We start from the raw sequence: 25,177 nt of genomic DNA on the forward strand, positions 1-25,177 counted from the left end.
GCTCCATATGTTTATCCAATCCCCTCTTGAAGCTGGCTATGCTTGTAGCCGCCACCACCTCCTGTGGCAGTGAATTTCATTTGTTAATCACTCTTTGGGTGAAGAAGTACTTCCTTTTATCCATTCTAACCTGACTGCTCAGCAATTTCATTGAGTGTCCACGAGTTCTCGTATTGTGAGAAAGGGAGAAAAGTACTTCTTTCTCTACCTTCTCTATCCCACGCATAATCTTGTAAACCTCTATCATCTCACCCCTCAGTTGATGTTTCTCCAAGCTAAAGAGCCCCAAACGTTTTAACCTTTCTTCATAGAAAAAGCATTCCAACCCTTAAATCATTCTAGTTGCCCTTTTCTGGACTTTTTCCAATGTTATAATATCTTTTTTGAGGTGTGGTGATCAGATTTTGTACTTAGGGACACAAAGGACTCTAATAAGTGCACCAAGTCTGCTTTATCAGTTTGGCCAGGGAGGAGCAGTCCTGTTAGCAAAAGAAAGGATCAAAGGCCCAACCACAAAGCTCAAGTATCTGGGTCTCTCACTACATGCACTTTGGGACATACAGAGCAATTAGGATGCACACTTCAGGACACACATAGCAATTAGGTCACCTAACTGTGCCAAACAACATCAACACATGTAGCGCTATATAATAACTAGCAATATTGTTGCCATCTTGGATTTTAAGGATTGTAACTGTATGTATGAAATTGTTTTATTTTGATTCTGTTTTTATTTCTATGTCGTTTTAACTGTTGTTGGCCACCTTGAGCCTGTTAGGGGAGGGTGGGATATAAATATAATAACATAAATAAAGGTAAAGGTAGTCCCCTGTGCAAGCACCAGTCATTTTCGACTCGGGTGATGTTGCATCATGATGTTTTCATGGCAGACTTTTTAACGGGGTGGTTCACCATTGCCTTCCCCAGTCATCTGCACTTCCCCCCCAGCAACCTGGGTACTCATTTTACCGACCTCGGAAGGATGGAAGGCTGAGTCAACCATGAGCCAGCTACCTGAACCCAGCTTCTGCCGGAATCGAACTCAGGTCGTGAGCAGAGCTTAGGACTGCAGTACCGCAGCTTTACTACTCTGCATCACAGGGCTGTTTAATAACATAAATATAATAACATAAATAAATAAATAAATAAATAAATAAATAAATAAATAAATAAATAAATAAATAAATAAATAAATTTGGCATGCAGAGTTATCATGCCAATCACGGTAATTTTGCCACATCTGTGTTGGAAAATACCTGGAGACTTTGGGGGCGGGTCTGGGAGAGGGTGGGGTTTGGGGAGGGGAGGGGCCTCAGTATAGTACAATGCCCTTCAAAGCAGCCATATTCTCCAGGGGAGCTGGTGTCTGCCAGCTGGGGATCAGCTGCTAAAACAAGGAATCTCCAGGCCCCATCTGGAGGCTGGCAACCCTAAGTCTAAGCATGTTGGGATGTTTGGCCAGGCCTGCAGCTGGAATACCCTCTATCCACCACCCAAGGGTCACAAAAGATTTTCTTCTTTTTGGCTTCATTATATCAGCATTTTGTGCAGCTGGCCCATCTCATAGACATTCATGAACCAATATCTGATGTTTTCTTATGGAATGCAGATACATCCCCGTGACCTTGAACATGCAATGATCTCCTTCTTTAGCAAGGCCAATAGCTTTAAAAAACCCTGTGCATCTTACAGAGCCAGTTGAGTCTTTGAAGACTTGGACTTCCAGGGGCTTAGCACACCTGACCAAAATGGTGCCAGTAACCTAATCAAATAGGTCGTTTTCGCACTCACCTCCAGCCGGCGCGACCCCCCTCTTCACCGCGCAGGATCTGCGCGGATTTCGCACTAAATGCCGCGGAGCAGCCAGAAGAGCCAGAAACTCCCATCGCAAAAGCCGTGCAAACGGAAACTGCTTTTTGGCGGTTTACGTTTGAGCGGCTTTTGCGCCGGGAGTTTCCGGCTCTTCCAGCTGCTCCGCGGCATTTAGTGCGAAATCCACGCAGATCCTGCGCGGTGAAGAGGGGGGTCGTGCCGGCTGGAGGTGAGTGCGAAAACGACCATAGAGAACCCTAAATTATGGGTTCATAGGTCACATCTGCCACACCCCTTGTCACCATCCTCCTTTCACACCACAAAGGGAAGCTTTTCAAACAGCTTTTGGCCCAGCTTTCTTTTGGACCCTCAGGGCTGGGGAGTGGGTCCATGGCCAGCAAGAGCTATCAGGGTATTTTTCTGACATCCATCCAGATGGGCATGGTTCCTTGCTAATACATCTAGACTAGCAGCCTCTTATTAGAATTCAGTTTTGTTCAGTAGACCAGGCTATGCTAGCCTCAATTGTTCTTTAATTATCTGACTTTGCGACACATTTGTCCAGGACTGGGGGGTGCCCCTTCAGTGGTATCCTGGGGGCTGCCCAGTTCTAGATACAAAACTGAAAGGGTGGTGGTCCCTGCATTCAACCCACACATGGTGCCTGCTTCTAACTCATTTGTTTCTCTAGTTGCAGCTCACAGAAGGAAAAGCACTATGAGTCTGAGAACTCAAACATCATGCACTGGAGGAAGCACCACACAGGAAAGTTTGGATGAGGTTTGGAGCCTGAGCTACTGGGGACACTGGACATCACACAACTGGGCCAAGGAGTTACACAATGGGAACACTTGATACCAATCCTTGCTGAGGTTGCCACACACCATGGCTATTCAGATGTTCTAGTCCTCCATGACTTGAGTATTTTTTTCCTGTATTGTGCAGCCCAGGATGACCTGGAACAACGCCTCTATTGAATCCCATATGTGGGTGATTGAGCACCCAAGAATTTCCCACAGAAAGGTGATATTTAAAAGATTGGATGGAATATGTCACTCAAGGCTTGAGGGTGCGTGAGCGCTGCGGCCAGCCGTAGCAGAAGGTCTCCGCGCCCTGCCCATTGCGCCCATAGCGCACCGACGAGGAGCACATGGAGCGCAGGTGCCCCCCCAACCCCCGCTGTTGATCTGTTCACCCCCAGCATCCTCCTCGGCAGCCCCCGACGCCACCAGCAGCAGCAGCAGGAGGAGGACGCCGAGCGAGTCAAGGAGGAGGAGCATTTACAGTGAGCGGAGAAGAGGCGGCAGCAGCGCAGCGGCCGCCCGCTCCTAGATGGGGCGGCTCGCAGCGCTCCTTGGCGCCGTTTCCCCCCTCCCCCCGCTTCCATTTTTTTGAGGAGCAGGGGAAGAGGGTGGAAATCCTGGGGTCCCCCGCCAGGGCAGGAGGGTTGGGAAGCCTATCTGGAATGCTGAACAAACTGCCAGAAGCAGTCTTACCTCAGAGAGAGACACATCTCTTAGCTCTTCTCTGTCAACTGGCTTCAGAAAGGGCTGCAGAGCTGATTAGGGCCTCACAAAGGCCCTAAAGAGCCCACACAGATGGCCTCCCAGCACACACAGCCTCAGAACGCCAGTACAATAGCCAGGGAGCCTGGCACCACCTCAGAGGGCATGCCTCTCCCACCTTTACTGTCTTTCACTCCCTCTCTCCCTTCTCCCCTCAGCCTTGTCCCAAGATGGTTGTCTGAGAAGGAGATAGGGAAGCCTCACAGGGTGGGTGTTCCAATCAAAGGGAGGAGAGAAATGAGGAGAGTGATGTCAGCTGCTTGGTCCCCCTGCCCCCCCCTCCACACACACTGTGAAGAAAGACTGTCTTTTTCCTTAGAGGCTGCAGGGTTGCCAGCTCCAGGTCAGAAAATTCTAGATAGCAGAGATCAGCTCCCCTTGAGGGGTGTGTGTATGTGTGTAGGGGGGAATTAATGCCTTCACTGGGTGGGAAAATAGCAAATCTGGGGGGGAGCACTCGCCCAGAGGCCCTTAGTGGTACCTTTAAAAGTTGGTGGGAAATTCCTAAAGGATCACTACAGGCCTCTGAGTGAAAAGCCTTTCCACATGGGAATCAGTGTTGCCAATCTCCAGGTGAGGGCTGGAGAGCTCTCAGAATTACAACTACTATTCAAATAGATGCCAGAGATTAGCTCCCCTTGAGGTGTGTATGTGTGTGTGCGATTAATGCCTTCACTTGGGTGGGTGGGAAGATAGCAAGTCTGGGGGGGCACATGCCCAGAGGCATTTAGTGGTACCTTTCCAAGCTAGTGGGAAATTCCTATAGCATCACTACAGGCCTCTGAGGGAAAGGCCTTTCCTCATGGGGAACCACTATTGCCAGTCTCCATGTGAGGGCTGTAGATCTCTCAGAATTACAACTGCTCTCCAGATAGATGGCAGAGATCAGCTCCCCTTGGGGTGGGGAGGGGAATTAATACCTTCATTTAGGTGGGTGGTTGACAGCAAGGCTGGGGTGGGGTGGGGGTGGCACTTGCCCAGAGGCTGTTAGTGGTATTTTTCCAGGTTGGTGGGAGATTCCTAAAGGATGACTACAGGCATTTCAGGCCTCTGAGGGAAAGGTCTTTGCTCCTGGGCAACTACTGTTGCCAATCTTCAGGTGAGGGCTGGAGATCACTCAGAATTACAACTGCTCTCCAGATACATGGCAGAGATCAGCTCCCCTTGAGGTGGGGGGGGAATGAATGTCTTCACTTGGGAGGGTGGGAAGACAGCCAGGCAGGGGTGGGGGGAGCACTCGCCCAGAGGCTTTTAGTAGTACCTTTCCAGGTTGGTGGGAAATTCCTAAGGGATCACTACAGGGCTCTGAGGGAAAGGTCTTTCATCCTGGGGAACCTGTGTTGCCAATCTCCCGGTAAGGACGGGAGATTTCTTAGAATTACAACTGCTATCCAAATAGATGGCACAGATCAGCTCCCCTTGAGGTCGGGTTGGGGTGGTGGTGGAGAGTGAGCGCCTTTACTTGGGTGGATGGGAAGACAGCCAGGCTGGAGGGGAGCACTTGCCCAAAGGCCTTTAGTGGTACCTTTCCAGGTTGGAGGGAAATTCCTAAGGGATCACTATAGGCCTCTGAGGGCCTTTCCTCCTGGGGAACCACTGTTGCTAATCTCTAGGTGAGGGCTGGAGATCTCTCAGGGTGATGTCAGACAGCTGGTTTGGGGTGACTTAAAGCTGCCCCAAATCAAGCCGGCCGGAAATAAAGCACCCCGGGGCTTCTAGATGGTGCTGGAAAAAGGGGCAGGCTGTGGGTGCCAGGGGAGCATCTGGAATGCTCACGTGTCCCATTTGTGGCTCCCTAGGCGCTCTTCAGGTGCTTCTAAGCCACCCCAGTGAAAAGGCACCACTTTTGATGTGGTGCCTTTTTGGGGCAGGTGGAGCGGCCCAGAGGACAGGGTGAGTACGGGATCGGTACGCCTGCCAGATGTTTGCATGTGGAGGGGGTTTTTTGGGTCGCCCCCTGAGGCATCTCTGGGTTGGCCCAAAATGACAGTCTGTTAGCAGCCTCTGAATCACAACTGCTCTCCAGGTAGATGGCAGAGGTCAGCTCCTCTTGAGGTCGGGGGGGGGGGGTAGTGAATGCCTTCACTTGGGTGGGTGGGAAGACAGCCAGGATGGGGGGGGGGGCACACTCAATCAGAGGCCTTTAGTGGTACCTTTCCAGGTTGCTGGGAAATTCCTAAGGGATCACTATAGGCCTCTGAGGGAAAGGCGTTTCCTCCCAAGGAATCACCATTGCCAATCTCAAGGTGAGGGCTGGAGATCACTCAGAATTACAACTGCTATCCAAATAGATGGCAGAGATCAATTCCCCTTGGTGTGTGTGTGTGTGTGTGTGTGTGTGTGTGTGTGGAGTAGTGAACGCATACCTTCACTGGGGTGGGTGGGAAGACAGCAAGGTTGGGGGGGGGGGGCACTTGCCCAGAGGCCTTTAGTGGTACCTTTTGAAGATGGTGGAAAATTCCTGAGATTCTGTGGTGGAATTTGAGGACGGCATACAAGTTAGGGCTTCAGAGTGGGATCTGCCACACCCAGGTTCTTGTTGTGGAAGCTGACTGGGTGATTTTGGACCAGGCATAGACTTCCAGCCTAACCTGCCTCTTAGGGGTTTTTTTCAGATCACATGGGGGGAGAGGAGAATTATGCAAACTGCTTTTGCCCCCCCACTGTAGAAGCTGCAGAGAGCGGGAAGGCAATGGAAAGCTGAAGTCAGAGGGGCAGATTAAGAAAGGAGACAGGGTTGCCAACTCCAGGTTAGGGGTGGGACCTGGAGAGGGTGGGGTTTGAGAAAGGATAGGACCTCAGACAGGTACAATGCCATTTCCTTCCGGGGAGACACTGGAGATCACTCAGATTTACAAGTGTTCTCTAGATGGCATACATTAGCTCCCCTTGAGATGGTGTTGGTGGGGATCAATGCCTTCACTTGGGTGAGTGGGAAGACAGCAAGGGTGGCAGGCACTTGCCCAGAGCCTCCTTCTAGAGCCCATTGTATTTTTCTTCACAATGGGCCTTACTCCTAGTATAATATAAATCTACTTTCTTGCAGATGCTACCTGAAAAGCTAAAAAGGGGGTATTCTAAAACATTGAAAACTATGGTTTTGTTTCATTCTTCCAGCTCATGCCTGCAAAAGTTCAGAGAAATACGCATTCATGTTTCTTACCCAGTTTAATTAATGTAAGTCAAGCAGCAGTGTATTGGCACCATGAGCTCTCAAAGATCAGGCGAACTCAAGGTGCTTTGCTATCCTAGGAAACTTAACATTTTGCACCTCCCCCGACATCATAGATTTCATGAAGGTGAAGCAGCATCACCTTTTTCTTTTACAGCTGTTATATAGAATATTTTAATGAGTTAGTTCAGTTTTCCTCTGGATTGCCTGATAAGAAAAGCATTATAGGAATCTCTGTAATTAAAAAAAACCCTACAAAACAAATAAATGAAAAGCCTACATTTTAAACCTTCATTCAATATAAGGAGGCCAATGTAGTTACTAAATCTTACATTAATACCTCTATCTACTTTAATTTTAAGTGTTGTCTTTTGGGATGCTCAAAACTATCAGTTTATTCCATTGGGATTAACACTAGACTATCATCAGGAATCCAGGGTCAGGGTGGGGAAGTCCATCAGAGCTATATAGTAGTTTGAATGTATTATTAGTTTTAATTCAGTGGTCACTGATGATAGATAAGGCTGCATTATCAATAACAATGATCCAAGTATAAGCTAAAACCAGACCTGCAGTGCCAGTGCTTCCTGCTCAGTGTCGGTACCACCACCACCCCATTCCAATTTGTTAGCCTCTCCTTCTCTGGCAGCTCAGTTGTACAGTATAGATTTCCAATCCCCAGAAGTAGCATAATTCCTATTATGCAAAGGCAGGATGATTCACTAGCAATAAGAAAATAGTTTCATAGGACAATGCAGCAAATTACTGATGGATGCCTAATAAATTATGTTCTGAACAGAAGCAACAGACAAAATGTTCCCCAATGTAGTCCTCCAGGGACCGATTGAAAAGGAATTTGAGGCTTACCTGAGCCACAAGAGAAAGGAGACGTAGAAGGAGCACCACCAAAAGATATTGACAGGTTTTCTGATATCATATTTCCATGCTAGCTTAAGCATCTATGGGAAAGGCAGACTGTACATTTTAAAGCAATCAATACATAACCCACCCACAAAGGACCCTTGTTCAGCAATCACTTCTTGACTGCTGGTTGGCCGGATTCTATGAGACAAAATAGTCAGATTTCAAATGGGAGGAATGTTGAGAGAGACAAAAATTTGTCTTCTGTTTAAGACATGAAGATTGCCAAGGGTAGAAGCAAGTTAACTCATACATAAATGCTATATCCAAGTGCATCTCCTTTACATTGTTCATATGACTGCCATTCACTACAATGAGAAAAAAAATAAAGCATTGCACTTGGGGATATCATTCTGATAATGCCGGATTGGTAGCTACTATGACTCCTCTCATGACAAGGTCTTCATTTGTGGCTGCAATTTGTCCCTGCTCAAATATAAACCTTTGTGCATTTATAGCTATATTTTCAACATTGTTCCCAAAACATATCGTGTTTAAGTTCATCCATGATAAAGTGGTGACCCTGTAAGTCTTGAAGAAGCACTGTGATGTTAGCCAAATTTCCCTCAGATAAGGTATGGGGGAATTTATTGAGGTGGGCAAAGATAGCAAATGCGCAGGGTCAATAACCTGTGTATACAGGAGTCAGTCTACCCAGGAGCCCTCTTGAAATAATGAGATTTCCGTGGTCTAAAAGGGGGTTTTATTAAGAAAAATTAGCAAGCATACAAGAAAAATAAACCACACAATGATTTTATGTGATCTTATTGTAATGATTTCATTTCAAATTGTTTCAACTGCTGTTAGCCGCTATGAGCCCGTCAGAGAAGGGCAGGATATTTAAATATAATAAATATTATATAATAAAAAAAATAAAGAGGGGGAAATTTGATAGAGAGCATATAAGGGATAAAAGACAGACAGGGTTTTACTTGAAGAATCCAGAAGAACAGTCCAATAGCGAAGACAATAAGAGAAGGGGGAGCAAGAAGTGACCGGCGTATCCCCAGAAATAGCATACTGATCAGGTAATTGGGCCCCAATACTGATCAGGTAATTGGGGGTGGCTCAAATAGCAAAGGTGGGGGTTACCATAAGAGACACACCAGACTGGCAAAAAGCCCCACCTTCCTATAGCCAAATTTGTGTCCTAAGACAATGTCAACTAATGCCTGACATCACCCCAGAGATGGCTCCCTGGCTTTGACAAAATGATTAATGGGCAATTATGGTTTTACCTAGTGCAAACCATCATAAAAACAAAGAAAATTAAATGGGCAATTTAGTGCCAAATTGTTTACTATTGTGACACCATAACTAACACAATAGAAGAAATCTATGTGACAAGATTAAGTCGTTGTCAAGGATCATTTTCCAGGATGTTGCATTGTGTCAGACGCTTTCCTGGATGGTCAGCAGGAAGAGTCGTTTGTTAGGTAGAAAGTCGTTGCAGCAATCGTATTGTTAACTGTTGGCTTCTTCATTAACATCTCTAAAGCATCACTGGCCTCAGGGATGTGATATGTGTTCTGGACATCTCCCTGGTATGGAGGTCTGCAGGAATGACTGTTGTTGTTTTGGGACATCTCAGAAAAATGGCTTCTATTCAGGGCTGCTTCTAGTGCTGTTGTCTGGATGACAGGAGTGCAGTTGCTGCATGCAGGGCTGGGCAGCTCATCTGGGAAGCATGAACTGGAGTCCTCTTTGCTGGGCAGGCACAACACTGGGTAGGTGCAACATAGTCACAGGCACAAGCAGGAAGCTGGATGAAGTTTGGCTGGAAACACTGCTGCATGACCCATGCAGAGCAAATGTCCATACTGAGGTTGGCACAAAGGCCCAAATGTTTATAGTCCAACAAGACTGAATGTTCATAGGACAGTTAGCTTGTGAGTTTAAGAAACTAAAGTCCATTATAGTTAAGAGTCCATGTGGGCCTGGCAACAGAGCCAGAGGAATCATAGTCTATAATGGTGGGGCTAACAGTGGGGCATAACTGCTTGTAATGATTAATATTGCTACCATAAATGCCAATGAGTATTAGCCCATGATGAGGTGGAGAACTGATGTAGAATCTCAGAACATCTTGTGAAACATAATCATCTTCAACGTTAATAATACCAGGGCCCATTGCACTCATGTCACCTTCCATCACCTAGAAGAAAAGATGAGTTTCAGAAATGACAACTAAATAATTATAAGGACCTTTTAAAGCTACTGCAAAGTTTATAGTTCTAAGACATTTGTCAGTTTATCAAAGAAAAATTGAAAGGTCAGTATGACAATTAGGGAACTAAGTTTTTTTGTAATTCCATTTTGTATCTTTAGTTCTTCAACTATCTTTATTCTCTAGTTCACCACCAGTTTTCTAAAGGTTTCCCTCCCCAATACATTATGGGAGTGTATTCAACATCAGCCAGCCTCCCTACCCACCTATACTCTCAACATAGGCCTCCATTCCACTTTTTAAAATAGATTTAGTCATAGTCATTTACCCACTGCAACTCCAGCAAAGGCAGCTTATAGATCAATTGATTCATGCGTTCTGAGGTTTATTACACTGTAGCCACCCTATTTTTAATAATTATCACAAATAGGAGTACAGAGGAGGAAGTAAAGAGAATGATATTAAGAAATGCTTGAAGCTATGCTTACAATTGATTTCAACAGGAGGTTATGTAACAGAATTCCAAAAATTGAATTTCCTCTGTAACATTTTCAAAAATGCTGCTTTTTGAGATGTAACTATATTTCTACAGTTTAGATTAATTTCAAATTTGCTTTTGAAATTCAGTACTTGGAATTAAATATTTAAATTACTGTATTTAAGACAATAATGTTATGAACTTATTAAATTAATTCTGAATAATTGGGAAAGTTAATACATTCTAAATATTAACATGAAAATTTGAAAGTTTGTTCAGGTTATGAAAACATGCTTAAGATTTCCCCAAATTTATTTCAGCTCTATTTCCCCCTGCAATTGGATAGTTTCACAGGAGCACCCCGATTAATTTATACCAGTTCTGCTTTCAGAGAGTTACACAAGAAATAACACAGACTCCTGGCAAAGCATTACCTTGCATGCTCCCCAACATATGCACACATATTTATTTATTTAAAAAGAAGCCATATTGCATATGTCCCACACTGGGTAATTTTGCATTTTAACTAACATATATTGAAGAGTCTGGAGCTGTTTCATTCCTCTATTTGTAGATTGTTTACTTTCATGTCATGAAGAAGCAAATCAATGTGTCTAAACAATTCAGATACCTAGTTACATGGCTCATCTGGTATGTTGGTTCAATTCCATTAGAAATTGTTTTTTAAAAAACCCCACACACATACTGATTGGGAACAGGAGCTGATATCAGTGATCCCAAACCAGTTTGATGGTGTTCACACCTGTCATATAAGGTCTGAGTGCATTAGAACTACATTTTTCTCATATTTGCTGTGTACATGCATTTAAAAAGATTTAAAGGCATTTATTAAAAACATTTTGAGTCATTTTACATGTTTCTATTAATATGCATGTTAAAATAAAGTATGAATGCCATGAATGACAGTTCAGACATGTTTTTGAAGCATTGAATGCATACACTCATGATACATAACTTGAGGCATTTGGTTTTTCCTTATTAATTCTATAGCAACAACAGCATTGTGTGAACCTCCCTTGAAACATATTTGAATATATGACTTGGGTCACTTCTGCACTGAACTCTCTACATCCCACAACCACTTTTCCAACAGAAACAAATTCCCCAGTTCCCTTATCAAAACCTAGTAAAAAAAAACAGTCTTCTACAACAACTGGTATTTTAGATTTCAAACATAGGTCTTATCTTCCTTGGACATGCACACCCATATAACCATGTGCACACGCATAGCTGGATGGGTCTTTGAGGCTTCTGCCAGGGTTGCTTGCATAGCTGAATTAGGAAACTAGGTCCCTCCCCTGGGGGGGCGGGGAGTTCAGCTGACTCTGTTAAAAGATTTGGAGGCAAACAAGAATGTGTATCGATATAAATTATTGTTGGGGATTTCATAACATGAAAAGTCCCATATTCACCCTCACAAGAATCTTGTAGGTAGGTTTCTATTTTTGTTCAGGTTTGTGTTAGATGCATTCTGTGACTTTTTTTCTCTTTTTCAAATGCAGTTAGTTGATTTCTGTTTGAAGAGGGAGAAAGGCATGGGAGGAATTACAGTGATGTACTTAGTATAGTTATTGCTACTACAGCAATGAGCAGAAGGTCTTTTCATCATTATTATTATTTTTGCTGTCAAGTCACAGCTGACTTATGGCAACTCTGTAGGCAGGGCTTTTTTGTAGCAGGAACTCCTTTGCATATTAGGCCACACACTCCTGATATAGCCAATCCTTCAAGAGCTTACAGGGCTCTTATTACAGGGCCTACTGTAAACTCTTGGAGGATTGACTACATCAGGGGTGTGTGGCCTAACATGCGAAGGAGTTCCTGCTTCAAAAAAAGCCCTGTCCAAAGGGTTTTCAAGGAAAGAGACCTTCAGAGGTAGTTTGCCATTGCCTGCTTCTGCATCATGACTCTGGTATTCCTTGGAGGGCTTCCATCCAAATACTAGTCAGTGTTGACCCTGCCAAGATTTTGAGATCTGACAAGATCCGGTTAGCCTGGGCTAAAATACAAATCACCAGTAAATTACTCTGTTCAAACTTCCAACTGAAATGGACTCAATATAACTTTCTTTAAGGCCTGATTCCAGTTATTGGTCACTCACCTACTGAAGATTTGAGTGTGCTTTTTCAGCTCAAACATGTATACATACATTTGTGATTGAAATGCACCAATAATGCATTATATTAAGAAATGCTCAAACTTTTATTCATCTTTAGGTATTCCACAGCCAAGTGCAGAATATTCCCAGGTGAAATTTCTTTTGCTTTGAAGTTAAACCAACATGAGTATAGCATTTTATTTCTTTTCACATATTTTCATTCAGGAAGTTACCCCAGCTGTGAACCTAGCCACTGGGAGACCGCCACTTGAGTGTGGCTGGGCCTCCCAAGTGTGGCAGATGACCCAGGCACCAGGAGGCTGCTGAACAAGTGACACTGGCCCCCTGAACACAACAGGTAGCCTGGGCACTGGGAGGCTGCTGCACAGGTGTGTCTTGGCCCCCGAGTATAGCAGGCGACCAGAGCCAAGGCGGAGCCGGAAAGCTAGTGAAGGCAGCTGGAATTCTGCCAAAGCCAGCTGAAATGGTGTTCCAGTGCATTCTGGCTCAAAAAAAGCCATGGGGATTACTCTGTTAATCAACTGAAGATGCTGCAAATTTATCTATGTATTTATCTGGAACATTTACATGGTACCATCTCCAAAGAGCTGGCTTAAGGCCTATCAAAAGATCTTTGGTATGCAATACCAATATACCTAATTCACAATGTGGCCCTCCCTGTGAATACTTTAATCCAGAGACTGGAGCCATGAACAGACAAGACAGGTCTTTTTACAAGCTTGAGGAAAGCTCCAGGTTTCGACAAAAATCTGAAATCTTTTTTTAAAAGCTGGGAGGGTTAAAAAATAGAAGCTTGCCTGTAGCTTTAAGAAATAACTACTTTCTGTGGTCATTACTAAAAAGGTAAAGGTAAACCCCTGTGCAAGGACAGTCATTTCCAACTCTGGGGTGATGTTGCTTCCACAACGGTTTTATGGCAGTCTTTTTATAGGATGGTTTGCCATTACCTTCCCCAGTCATTTGCACTTTACCTCCAGCAAGCTGGATACTCATTTTACTGAGTCAAACATGAGCCGGCTACCTGAACCCAGCTTCTGCCGGGATCAAACTCAGGTCATGAGCAGAGCTTGGACTACACTTGCAGCTTAAAGGAAGTCATTAATTTCCCTAATAAACTGAGCAGATAAGTAAATGCTCTAATATGGAAGCAGCTCTGCAAACGCAAACGCAAAGTAATTGTCAGTACTTCTAAGTAAGTATGCCTAGACTCTAGGCCCTAGAGCAGGGGTGTCAAACATGCAGCCTGGGGGCCCCCAGAGGGCTCCTATCAGGCCCCCGAGCAACTGGATGTCATCTGCTTCCTTCTCCCTCTTGCTTTCTTCCTTCTGCATCTCAGCTTGCTTTGCAAGGCTTGCTCAATCACACAGGAGCTAGAGAGCAAAATCGATTTTCTCCTTTGGTTGAAGCTCCTTTCCCTCCTGGTCCCCTGGGGGGGGGGGGAGGGAAAGAGTCACAGCTTCCTTTGCCCAGTTCCCTGGATCCCATGGGAGAAATATAAAGAAAACACCTTTAAGACCAACAAGTGCTAATGTTTTAAGCATGTTTTATTTTAAGTTTTTTAAAAATCTTTAGTCATGTTTGTCTGTGTCCTTTAAAAAGTTTATATCTCTGCTACCTAATCTTAAATAGGTACACACATGGCCCAGCCCGACATGGCCTGGCCTGACAAATTCTCATTTATGTCAGATCTGGCCCTCATAACAAATGAGTTTGACACCCCTGCCCTAGAGCTTCAGTTTGCAATCTGAAACAAACTGACTTGAAATTGGTGAGAGTAACTTTGAAATGTACAGCTGGGGTAAAAGATGTATCCCCCCCCCCCCCGTCAGTCGGAAGAACGAGCCAAACACAATATATGGGTAAACAAACAGGGCAACTTTATTGAACACAAAAACGGCATGGGGCAACCTAACTATCCGGACAGGCCTGACCCTTCCCTGTCCAGCAGGGCGAGCCACCCAGCCCCCGGCAGAAGCCACTTGATAGCGGCTAATGCCAGGCCGGCAAAGCCCAGGTATACCCTCCACCAGCCAGGCGCCGTATTCCAGAGCAGCCTGCCAGGGAAAGGAACCCTATAGCGGGCTTCCCAGCAAAGAGCCGTGCAGCCCATTTGCCGTTCCATCCCACCACATTCCCTAAAACAGGGAATAACCAGAGGGTGCTCACCGGTTACCTGAACTAACCAATAAAAATCCTGCCACCACAATGCCAAGCCTCAGCTTAGGCTATTGCGCCCACCGGCTGGCCTAAAGCCAACTGCAGCCCCAGCCGCAGTTCATGTAAAAATGCCCTGTTACCCTTCACGGACAGGTGCACACCGTCCTGCCAATAAAGGTCAGCCACCTTAACTCTTATCGCAGGGTGCAGCAGATAAATGCCCAGGCCTCAACAGAGCGCCTTCTTAATTGCCCTGTTAGCCTTCCACCTGGCCCTCTCGATCCCAGCTGGATCCCATGCCGCCCTCCAAACCCTGCGAGGCAGCATGGCGGACCATACTATCAGCACCTCGGGCCCCCTGCTCTGTATCACCTGCAGGTCCTCAATGGCCTGAAGCGAAAGGGCCCTCCCTTTCAACAAGCCAAGGTCATTGCCACCAAGGTGGACAACCAAAATATGTGGCGGAGGACCGTTCCTCCCCTGAAACAAGAGTGGCAAGAGCCCAGCCCACCGCAGGCCATGCCGGTCCTGCCACTCCACGATGGCCCACTCGCTGAGCCCCAACTGGGATCCAATTGGCGAACGTCGAGCCTGGTGGGCCGCCCAAAACACCATGCTGTGGCCAATGATCAAAATCCTGCGCCGTTCCAGCCGCACCACAGCACCTAAGAAACAGAAAACAACCAATTGAATGAGCAATGGTAATACGATCACCCATGACAGACCCACTCAGGTGTCCAGTGGGTGAACATAACTTTTATAAGCTGCAGACCTACAAAGGCCCACCTGTTGAATAACAGGTCCAGGGTACCCCATCGCAGCAGTGGTAGAAGCTGCTCCAATCTGAAAGGAATGGGTACCGAATCTGACCCCTCCCAACCCCAGTTTATCCAGGGCCCTGGAGGTGATCATCCAAAACTGAAACTTGGTCAATGGTGACCCGTCAGCATGACAAAATAGGGGACCCAGCTCCGCGCCCCTTGCAGCAACATACTGCTTTAATGCAAAAACCGGGCAAATATCCCACTCATGGCACTGACCCAAGGTGATCACAATCCCTTTCTGCTTTTGATCTGTCTTGGACCTCCGTACCCTGATGGATACCTGTTCGCCCTCAAATTTTAAATCCTGAGACTGCAGGGCCCGACCCGAAGAATCATGGCACAAGCTAAAAACAAGCTCGCTAACTCTGAGCACCCCAAAGAAGGCCGTTAGAGATGCAGCATGAAACAGTATAGTCTCAAACTTAGACTTACACACTACTTTCCAAACAGCACGTAAGCCCCTTAAAACAGAAGGAGAGAAGGGGTGCCTAGTATCTGGCCGGGGGCCCTGCTCACGAGCCCAACCCTCCAACATCTTCCGCAGCTGAAAATCGCTCATGTAATCAGCAAAGCCTTTAATCTTGCTGTCAAATGACAATGCAGCCAACTTAGCCCTTATAGATTTAACGACCAGCCCCTTACCTTTTAAATGAACGCAGAACTGCATGAGGTGCTGATCTGGAATGGGCCACTGCAAACCCAACCCTACCTGTTCCCTAAAATTGCGAAACTGCTTGGCGGCATGAGTATAAGCCTTCCTGGTACTGGGCGCCAGGGTTAACTGCATTTCCCAGTCGGCCTCAACTCTCCAAGCCTCCACATTTCCGGTGGAATCCGTACTGGTCGCTGATCGGCCTCTGGTGCAAGTTGCCGGAACTGTTGGCGAGACAGAGCGTCTGCCACTCCGTTGCACACACCTGGGACATGCTTGGCAAGAAATAAAATGTTCAGTCGCAAACACTGTAACATAAATGCCCTAACAAGGCCCATAAAAGGAACAGATTTGGAAGTCAGCGTATTAATCATATGAACCACAGCCAAGTTGTCGCACCAGAAGTGCACAACATGATTGGCCAACTCAGTTCCACATAACTGAACTGCAACCACTATCAGAAAAAATTCCAAAAATGTAAGGTTGCAGCAAAGTTCCATCCCTAACCATTCATTGGGCCAACTTTCAGCGCACCAGTGGCCGCGAAAGTATACCCCAAACCCCGAGGAACCAGCTGCATCAGAAGTAATCTGGAGATCAGCCTCAGTCCTCAAGTCTTCCCGCTAAAACGAAACACCGTTAAATGAAGACAAAAACTGCTCCCAGACCTCCAGATCTTGACGCATGCCTTGACTAATCTGAATCCGATGATGAGGCAAACGTAACCCACCCATGGCGTCACAAAGAGGCCGTAAAAATGCCCGGCCAGGAGCCACTACTTTGCATGCAAAGTTAAGATGGCCAACAATCTGCTGAAGCTCCAGCAGCGAACTCTTGCACTTACCTTTTACTGCTGCCAGCTTCAAACGCAAACCTTGGACCTTCTCAGAGGGAAGCCGTGAGCTTGCCTCACTGTATCCAACTCAATACCTAAGAAGGTTAGGACCCGTGAAGGGCCCTCGGTCTTCTCATGAGCCAGAGGGACCCCCAATTCCTCAGCCAGCTGCAGGAACAAACGGAGCATCCGGGCACACTCCCTCACCCACAAACAAAAAATCATCCAAATAGTGAACCGAATTGGCAGACCCCGTCCTATTACGTAGGGCCTATTCCAAAAAGGAGCTAAAACGCTCGAAGGCAGAACATAAAATCGAGCAACCATAGGCAATGCCCTATCCATGTAATATTTGCCCTCAAACATACACCCCAAAAGCTCGAAGTCATCGGGGTGAACTGGAAGCAGGCGAAATGCTGACTTGATGTTGCATTTTGCCATTTCCGCTCCAACACCACAGCTCCGCACCACTTTGACTGCTTGGTCAAAGGAGGTGTAACGGACCAAACACAAATAGTTGGGAATGGCATCATTCACCGACACTGCCCCCTTTGGGAAAGACAAGTGGTGAATCAGCCGTAACTCACCCGGTGCTTTCTTTGGCACCACACCCAAAGGGGAAACCCTTAAATTAGGAACAGGCGGACTATCAAACGGGCCCCAAACGCGGCCTTCCGCACACTCCCTACCTATCTTATCACGAACTACCTCCTCCATCCCCTGGATGGAACGTAAATTCTTTGCCATACAAGGGCCCCTAGGGCCCTGGAATGGAATATGAAACCCAAAAGAAAAACCATCAGCAAGGTACTTCCTATCCACAGCCCTAGGGTAATTGGCCAAAAGCTCATAAAGTACCCCCAGCCTGATGGGGCTGGGTCCCTTTATTAGCTGACTGGGTACTACTACCCCCGCCTGACTGCTTCCCTCCTGACTTCTGGATCTGCTGCACGCTGGATCTGCTGCACGCTGGATCCCTACTGGATCTGCTGCACGCTGACAAGGCATGCGAACCCACACACAGCGGTCACCCGTGCTTGTACTTGCACGTTTTTCGGTTACAAACACCTTGCGACGTATATTCCCAACACAGCAGTTGGGGTTGAACTGGCTGCCCCACTGAAGCGCGGGGACCAACTGTACCAGCCTGTTTACTAACCAAATGCCCACTGTCAGATCTATCACCGCTGTTAGGCTTAGCCGGGGACATCAGCTGTAGCCACAATTGTTGGTTAATCTGGTCCCACGGAATTGCAGGATTTAACGCCGCCCTCATACGGAACTCCTTGTCATACTGCAGCCACACTGCGCCAGAAAAGTCCGTATAAAACTTGTAAATGATGTCACAGTATTGGAACAGCGAGGCAGCCCGTAAAGGCTACGCCCTCGCTATCACCCCTGCGTATATAAAAAATCCAGGCAACCAATTAGCCCAATTTCTATCAACCTTATGCCGCTTGAGCTTCTCCTTGTCCTTCTCATCCATCTCGTCCTTATCCTTCTTCTCAAGCTCCCTATACAGAAGGCTAAAGACATCAATGTAATTACCATGCAGTATCTTCTCCCTAGTGGCAACTGTCAAATGGTCGCCCAGCGGCATGGTCATGTCCCCAAAGGGGTGGGACTGAAAGGGGACTGAGCCAAATGGTGTTGGGGGCGTAACCCAACCCCCCCACTGGGCGGCAGGCCAACCCATCGGCCAATGATTATAAGGCTGTTGCCCCCATGGCAACATCCCGCCTGCTAACTGCTGCGTGGAAACCCCCTTTGAAGTAGAAGGCGCAGCTGGCAATGCAGCAACCTGAGAGTGAACCCAGGGGCTAGGCTGCCCCTGAGGCGCCAATGCCCATGCCCCAGGCCCAACAGCGAGGCCAGAGGACCTGCCCAAAATACCCAGACCAAACATGGCTGTAGAGCCAGTCAGGCCTGGCATGCAGGGGGAACCCCAACCTCCCCAGGGTCAACCGCCAGTATTACCAAGATTTCCCCGCTTGCCATCAGATTCCTCCACATTAACCACCAATACCACTGGAGTTGAAACCCCTTCAGGCCTAGAGGGGCCTGCCCTATCGGGAGAATCGTCAACTTCCGACTCAGAATTGTTGTCCGCTGGCTCCTGGCTCAGACCTCCGGCAGCATCGTTCCGAGCGGCCATGTCCTGTAAAGAAGAAAGTTGAGCCAGAACCTCCTGTTCAAAAGCCCTGGTGGAGGTCCTAGCCACCTTACGGCCCTTCGCTAACCCAGACTTAACTGGATCCAAACCATGTTGCTTCTCCAACACACCCAAGTGCTCAATTATGGCACGCCTAGTGCGGGTCTCATCCTCTTCACAAGGGCGTGGCGCCAGGGTATTTCTTCTAACCCTTCTAAGGGGCTGTTTACCCTTGGAACCCCCTTGCCCCTTCTTAGGACCCATACTGACAGTCAATTGGGGGGGGGGGTGATCTCACCCACGCAGAAAATAGCCCACCAATATAACAATGAACCAAAAGGTATTAACGAAGCTGAATACAATAGCAGATAAGCACTACTCAGTGCTGCCCTGATCTGCCCCACAATTCCCAGGAGACTGGGCCAGCCTGCACAATACAAGCCAGGGCGTGGCCCAAAGAGTCCAGGCACCTAACCACTATACCAAACTGTCTCCAACCACAAAACCCCCAAGTACAGAAAAGAACGCGTCAGACCACCCAGGCCCCTCTGCAGGGGCCAAGCTAGCCAGGGGCAGCCCTGCTTAGCTTCCAAGGTCTAAAGAGACTAGCCTGGGCTGTAAAGCACGGACCGGAGCTCACTCCGCCGTGCAGCTTCTCCCTCCTGTCCAAATTCCCTCCCTGCCTACCATGGCAAAAAGAACGCACGGCATCACGTCTCCGCAGGTCTTCAAACCGGCGGAGGTGAGGAAAAAAGGGGGGGAGAGGAAGGAGAGACAAACGAAGCCCCAGGCCACTCAGCGGGGGCAAAACCCCGACCGGAGCTCTCGCCACCGGGCTGCCTCCCCCTCCTGGCCAAGTCTCCTCCCTCCCAAACCTGAAAATATCAAGCCCACACATCGCGTCTCCGCAGGTCTGCAGACCGGCGGAAGCGAGAAAAGAGGGAGGGGGGAGGAGGAGAAGGAAATGAAACCCAGACGCAGCCGACAACAATCAACGGAGCGCGAACCAAGAGTGCTCCCTGCCAAAAGCCTGGATGCAAGTGCACCACAGGAGGCGCGTATAAGCCCAGAACCACGCCCCCTGAATTTCCCCGGATGAGGAAGGCTTGTTTGCCTCGCCTCTTTCCAGGTCGGCAAAAACGGCCCCCGCCCTAAACCGGCGTGAAGGGAAGGGGCCACATTGTAGCAGAAGGCCCTCTGATACTGCCATTTTAGAAAGAGTTTGAAATTTTTGATAACTAGACATCTTTTACTATATTACCATTCCCTAACTATATTACCAAGTTCAATTTAAGATTCTGGTTATCACCTGAAAAGCCCTAAATGGCCTTGGGCCCTCATACCTGCAGAACTACCTCTCATGCTCTGCTGTACTGTGACAGCTTTATTATCTGAGCAAAGCTTTCTTGACTCCAGAGGTGCCAAACGGATGTCAAACAGGTCGGATCAACAATTGCCCATTCATCTACGTAGCTCAGTGGTAGTTCCTACCATGTAAGGGCTTTCCTGAGGAGATCAGGAAAGCTCCCACACTTCTGTCATTCTTCAGAATGTGCAGAACAGTAATATTGAAGAAAGCATTTTTAAAAAATGAAATTCATAGAATTAACAACCCAAGAGGGCACTGCAGTGATTACCATAGGTGTCACCTGCTGTTATTGCATCATTTTATAACTAATACCCTGCTATCCACTTCCTGTATTGTTTATAGTATATCTCCTTAGATAATGTATTATTCACATTGTTTTCTGTCAGACACTGGAGAGTTTTGATATTGTGTTATGATAGATATTACTGAAATGCAATGTGTAGCTTGACATGAATAACTCCATTTTGAGCATTTGCTACTAAACCTGAAGCAGAGGCCTTGCATATCAAAGTAGAGACAGAAATGTTACTAACCCCTGCTGTGAATTCGACTTCATAGTACTAACAAAAGCAACAACCCTTTGAAGATAGCATGCCTCAAGGAGAGCCAGCAGGGCTCCTCCATGAGAAAGGGAACCACAAGAGATAAGGGGAAGGGAAGGTGTTACATGTGTCCTAGAAGTGTTAGAATGTAGTATTGTTTAGAAATCCTTTGATGTATACTGTTTAAAGCATTGCTTTTCCCACCAACTGGCATCAGTTCCAATGCTCCTTTGTCCAGAACCTTGAGATATCAAATAAACGTCTTAACATTGTAACAAATGGAAGTCCGTTTACTTTGAGCCTCCATCGTCTGACAGTTTTCTAATTCTGCAATCCTAATCCAGGAGTGGCCAAACTGCAGTTTTGGAGCAAAATGCGGCTCTTTTACACATATTGTGCAGCTCCCAGAGGTCAAGGAGAAGGTTAATGCAGGCTTACTCCCAAGTAAGACTTGGTATCAGGACCTCAGTCAGCCTCTGAACTCTGACCCATAGGTAGGCAACTATTTCTGCCATGTGTGAAATGTAGAAGGAAGGGGAAATAGATAGGCTTTCAAGCTCTTCTCCTCCACCACAGAGGTTGCCCAGACACCTAGAGTGGGGAAAGAGAGCCCAACAGCTGAGAAGCCACTGGAAGGAGGGACAGAATTAAAGAGGGCAGTGCAGAGTTCCCTCTTTCATAGTTCTGATGCAAAGATCATTATGTGATTTATATTTCCTTCTCCCACTGGTGCAAAATTTTCCCCCTAATCCCCTGATTTTATGGGGACTGTTATTCCCAGCTTTTGTTTTTATAAAAAGTCTCTTTCTAGCATGGTCTTGTTGTAAAGTGCATACATATGTATTTTATTTATCTGTGCAAATATAGTATTAAGAATTTTAATGAACACGCATGTAATATTTTTTCATGTCTTGTGGCTTTCAAACATCTGACATTTATTCTATGTGGCGCTTGCATTAAGCAAGTTTGGCCATCCCTGTCCTGGTCCTATTGCATGTTCATTGGTTGTGTTATGCTGTCTGGTTACACTGTGTATATCCTTTAATCCACCATGAATTTCAGCAAGAAGGACTATAAGCAAATAACTAACTAACTAACTAAGTTTGAAAAACCAGGCTAAAGAAGGAGGGTGAGTAATGTAGTATTTGAAAATGTGATTAGTCTCACTTTTTCCTCTGTCAACTATGGCTTGATTGTCATGAACTAGGGTGGACCATTTTATTTGATATGGTAATTGCATCCAGCTAGTTTTCATTATTTTTTTGAGAATATTTGTCATTTCTTTTCCATTTCTTCCTTTCTCTTATGAGACTGAATGCAAAATATTTTTGTCATGTTATTCTCCAATTAAATTTCCCAAACATACAAAAGTGGGTTTTTTTACATTCTTTAACAAATCGCTGAATCTGCTCAGGTTAAACTCTAAAGCGATATTATACTTTATGGTTTTTGTTTGTTTTGCCCCCTCCCCCAGAAAAAACCCTAGTTCATATTTGCAACTAGAAATCTTTTGGGGGAATATGAGCAACAGTGAGGAACCGAAATCTCTGCATATCTTAACTTTCCCCTAAGATTTTAATTTTAGATTTTATTCTACTTAAGTTTACAAAGCTCAAACCAACTTGATAATTAGGAACAATTCTTCAGTTTTAAAAGCTCTCATTGTGTATTTCAGCGGTATTCCCCACCCTGATATTTGAGACACGTCAAACACCAGTAACTTTCCCTGCAATGGACAATGCCCACTGTTCCCTGGAGTTGACATGATAGCAAGGTTCCTATGCTGACAGGGAGGATTACCTTTAAAATGTTCTATTATATGAGCTCGTAATTAATTACCAAAGAAAGAGTAGCTTTGTTTAATTACTAAGTGCAAGCAAATAACCCACATTTTTTAAAAAAAAGATGCTGCAAAACTGGTGAGCAATACGCCTATGAATAAAGCTACAAAATATCATGTTGGTGAATTACTTCTGCTAAGAGTGCCTGCACAGATGGAATGGAGCTGTGTCACCAGTGACCTTGCTCATTCTTCCGCACCAGCTGAATTTTTCCAAGTTCTCTGCTCCTATTGGAGCTATGGACTTTCTGCTCTCCGTTGTATCATGCCTTGCTACTGTGAAGCTCAGAGAGGAAATGCAAATGCATTGCTAATTTTTAGCCTAGACAGAAACAACATAGTTCAGTGGTAAACAATATGCTTTGTATATATATGTTGCCCCGGATCTGATTTTCATTTTAAAAGATCTTAGAGCGCAGAGCCCAAGACTCTTGAGAGCTGGATTTTAACTCCACGGGGCTAAATATGCCATTGTCCATTTGACTTAGGTAGAAAAAGAGCAATGGAAAGTCTATTGCAGTTCAACAGACATAGCATAAGTCAGGAATACATGCATGGGGAGAAAAATAGAGGAACAGGCATCTTTGGATGTCATACTCATACAAAGAATAGAATTCACTCTAAACCACATATGTTTATCCTGTTTACCTTGTATTTCTTGTTTGGGGAATCAAAATATACTTTTGGAAATGACAATGGTAACATTAGACCTTGATTAGTGCTATTCTCTATGTGTTTTGGGATTCCAGACAACAAAGCAATATACAGATGCCAGCCAAAACACTTAGTTAAATGAAGTATTGTCTTTTAACTGTTGACTCTATTCCTTCTGCCAAACAGAATAAATTGGATGTGATGCTTCCTGGTCTTAAATGCTATGAGTTAAATCACCCAAAATTGCAAGGAACAAACAAAGCCAAAACATGAACACAATCCAGAATCTATAACCATTGAGAAGACAGAAATTTGAATATGAAATTAATAAATGGAAAAATAATGAAACTGCAGTAATCCTATCAACTTTTGAGCTGATTACAAACATTATTTGCAATACCCCTCCCACTGCGGTCTCCAATCCATTCCTATAGTATATGATGAAGAGAGCTTTTCCTCTCAAAAGTTTATACCCTGAAAAATTTATTGGTCTCTAAGGTGGTACTAGACTCAAATGTAAATGTCCTATCAACTTTGGTAACCTAAAACAGATCTTGATAGCCCAAATCAGTTTCTGATGCTGAAGTACCAATCACAATATTCTGTACTTGAATCCTCAGAGGAGAAACAATTTTTTATTTTGAACATCTGTGTTGGAAATGGATCCATTTAGAGATCCAGTTATGCACAATGACCTGTACACAATAATTCCATTCCACAGCAGTATAGATAAAATCTGCATTTCTCTTATTTGAGGCATATGTGTAAATTGATTTTGTCTGATATTTGATATTGTCTCAGTCATCGCCACTGTAATGAACTGGCTGCAGTCAACATAATTCTAGGGTTTGCTAATTTAACATTGCTAGCATCCATTTAAAAAGAGCAACATTCTGATAGGCAACGATGTAGCTAACTTCAGAATGTTGTGGATTCCTTTATCATCTAGCTGGCAAATTGAAGAAATTGGTCAGATGCTGGGGAAGCTTTGGAATTCCAGAATGGCTTGCTAAAGTAGTTTTAGTGAATTGGTGAATTATGTCATGGGTGCTGGGGACCCTTCAGAGGAAGTTGAGTCTGATGAGGAAACTGTGCCCCTGCCACCTGCACCAGTGCCCCTGCCCCCTGCTGGAGAAGATCCCAGCCCCCCTGCCTCGCCCTCTCGGGTGGCTCGTGTGCGTGACCGCCTCCGGCAGGACCTCAGGGATCGGAGGAGGGCGGCACGCTCACAAGCAAGACGCTCCCTGAGCCCTGAGTTCTGAGAGGATTCTGGCCCTTCTAAGAGCAAGGATGCTTGAGTGGTAACAGGATCCTGGCTGCCTCCCTGAGCCAGCAATTAGCCCAAACGGGCAACAGCCAGCAGAGGGCTATATAGCTGTGGGCTTTGGGAGGAAGCTTTGTGGAAGCAACTAGTCATCTCCCTGACATTCTAGCATCCACTCCGGCTTGACTTTGGTTCCTGACTCCCTGACTTTGGCTTTGGACTTCTGGACTCCCTGACCTCGGCTTCTGGACCTCAGACCTGCGATACTTCTACAGTGATTCGGATTTGGCGCCTCGGACCCTCCTGCTTACTGGCTACAGACCTCGGACTGCCTCTGGACTTTGCCTGACCCGGCCCCAGCCGTGACAGATTGCTTCCACCGACAAACACCCACTCCACAGGATGGATGCTGAAGCAAGTGAAACCACAGAACTACTGGCTGCGCTCCAAGCCCAGGTACAGCAGCTAACACAGGCAGTAGTGCACTTGCAGCAACAACCTGCGGCCAGTGCTCCAGCCAAGTGCCCAGTTCCCCCACCTGACAGATTTGGGGGTGCCGTGGAAGAATTTCCTGCTTTCCTAGCACAGTGTCGGCTGTACTTTGAACTGAGAGCACGGGACTTCCTCAATGAC

At 46.1% G+C, this 25,177-nt stretch overlaps 1 pseudogene; it reads right to left on the reverse strand.

The window, feature by feature from the left end:
• LOC132567343 (FRAS1-related extracellular matrix protein 1-like) overlaps window positions 1–25,177 on the reverse strand; it is a 323,692-nt pseudogene that overhangs the window by 173,089 nt on the left and 125,426 nt on the right.

Source organism: Heteronotia binoei, chromosome 2 (genome assembly GCF_032191835.1).
Source record: "Heteronotia binoei isolate CCM8104 ecotype False Entrance Well chromosome 2, APGP_CSIRO_Hbin_v1, whole genome shotgun sequence".
Lineage (NCBI taxonomy): Eukaryota > Metazoa > Chordata > Lepidosauria > Squamata > Gekkonidae > Heteronotia > Heteronotia binoei.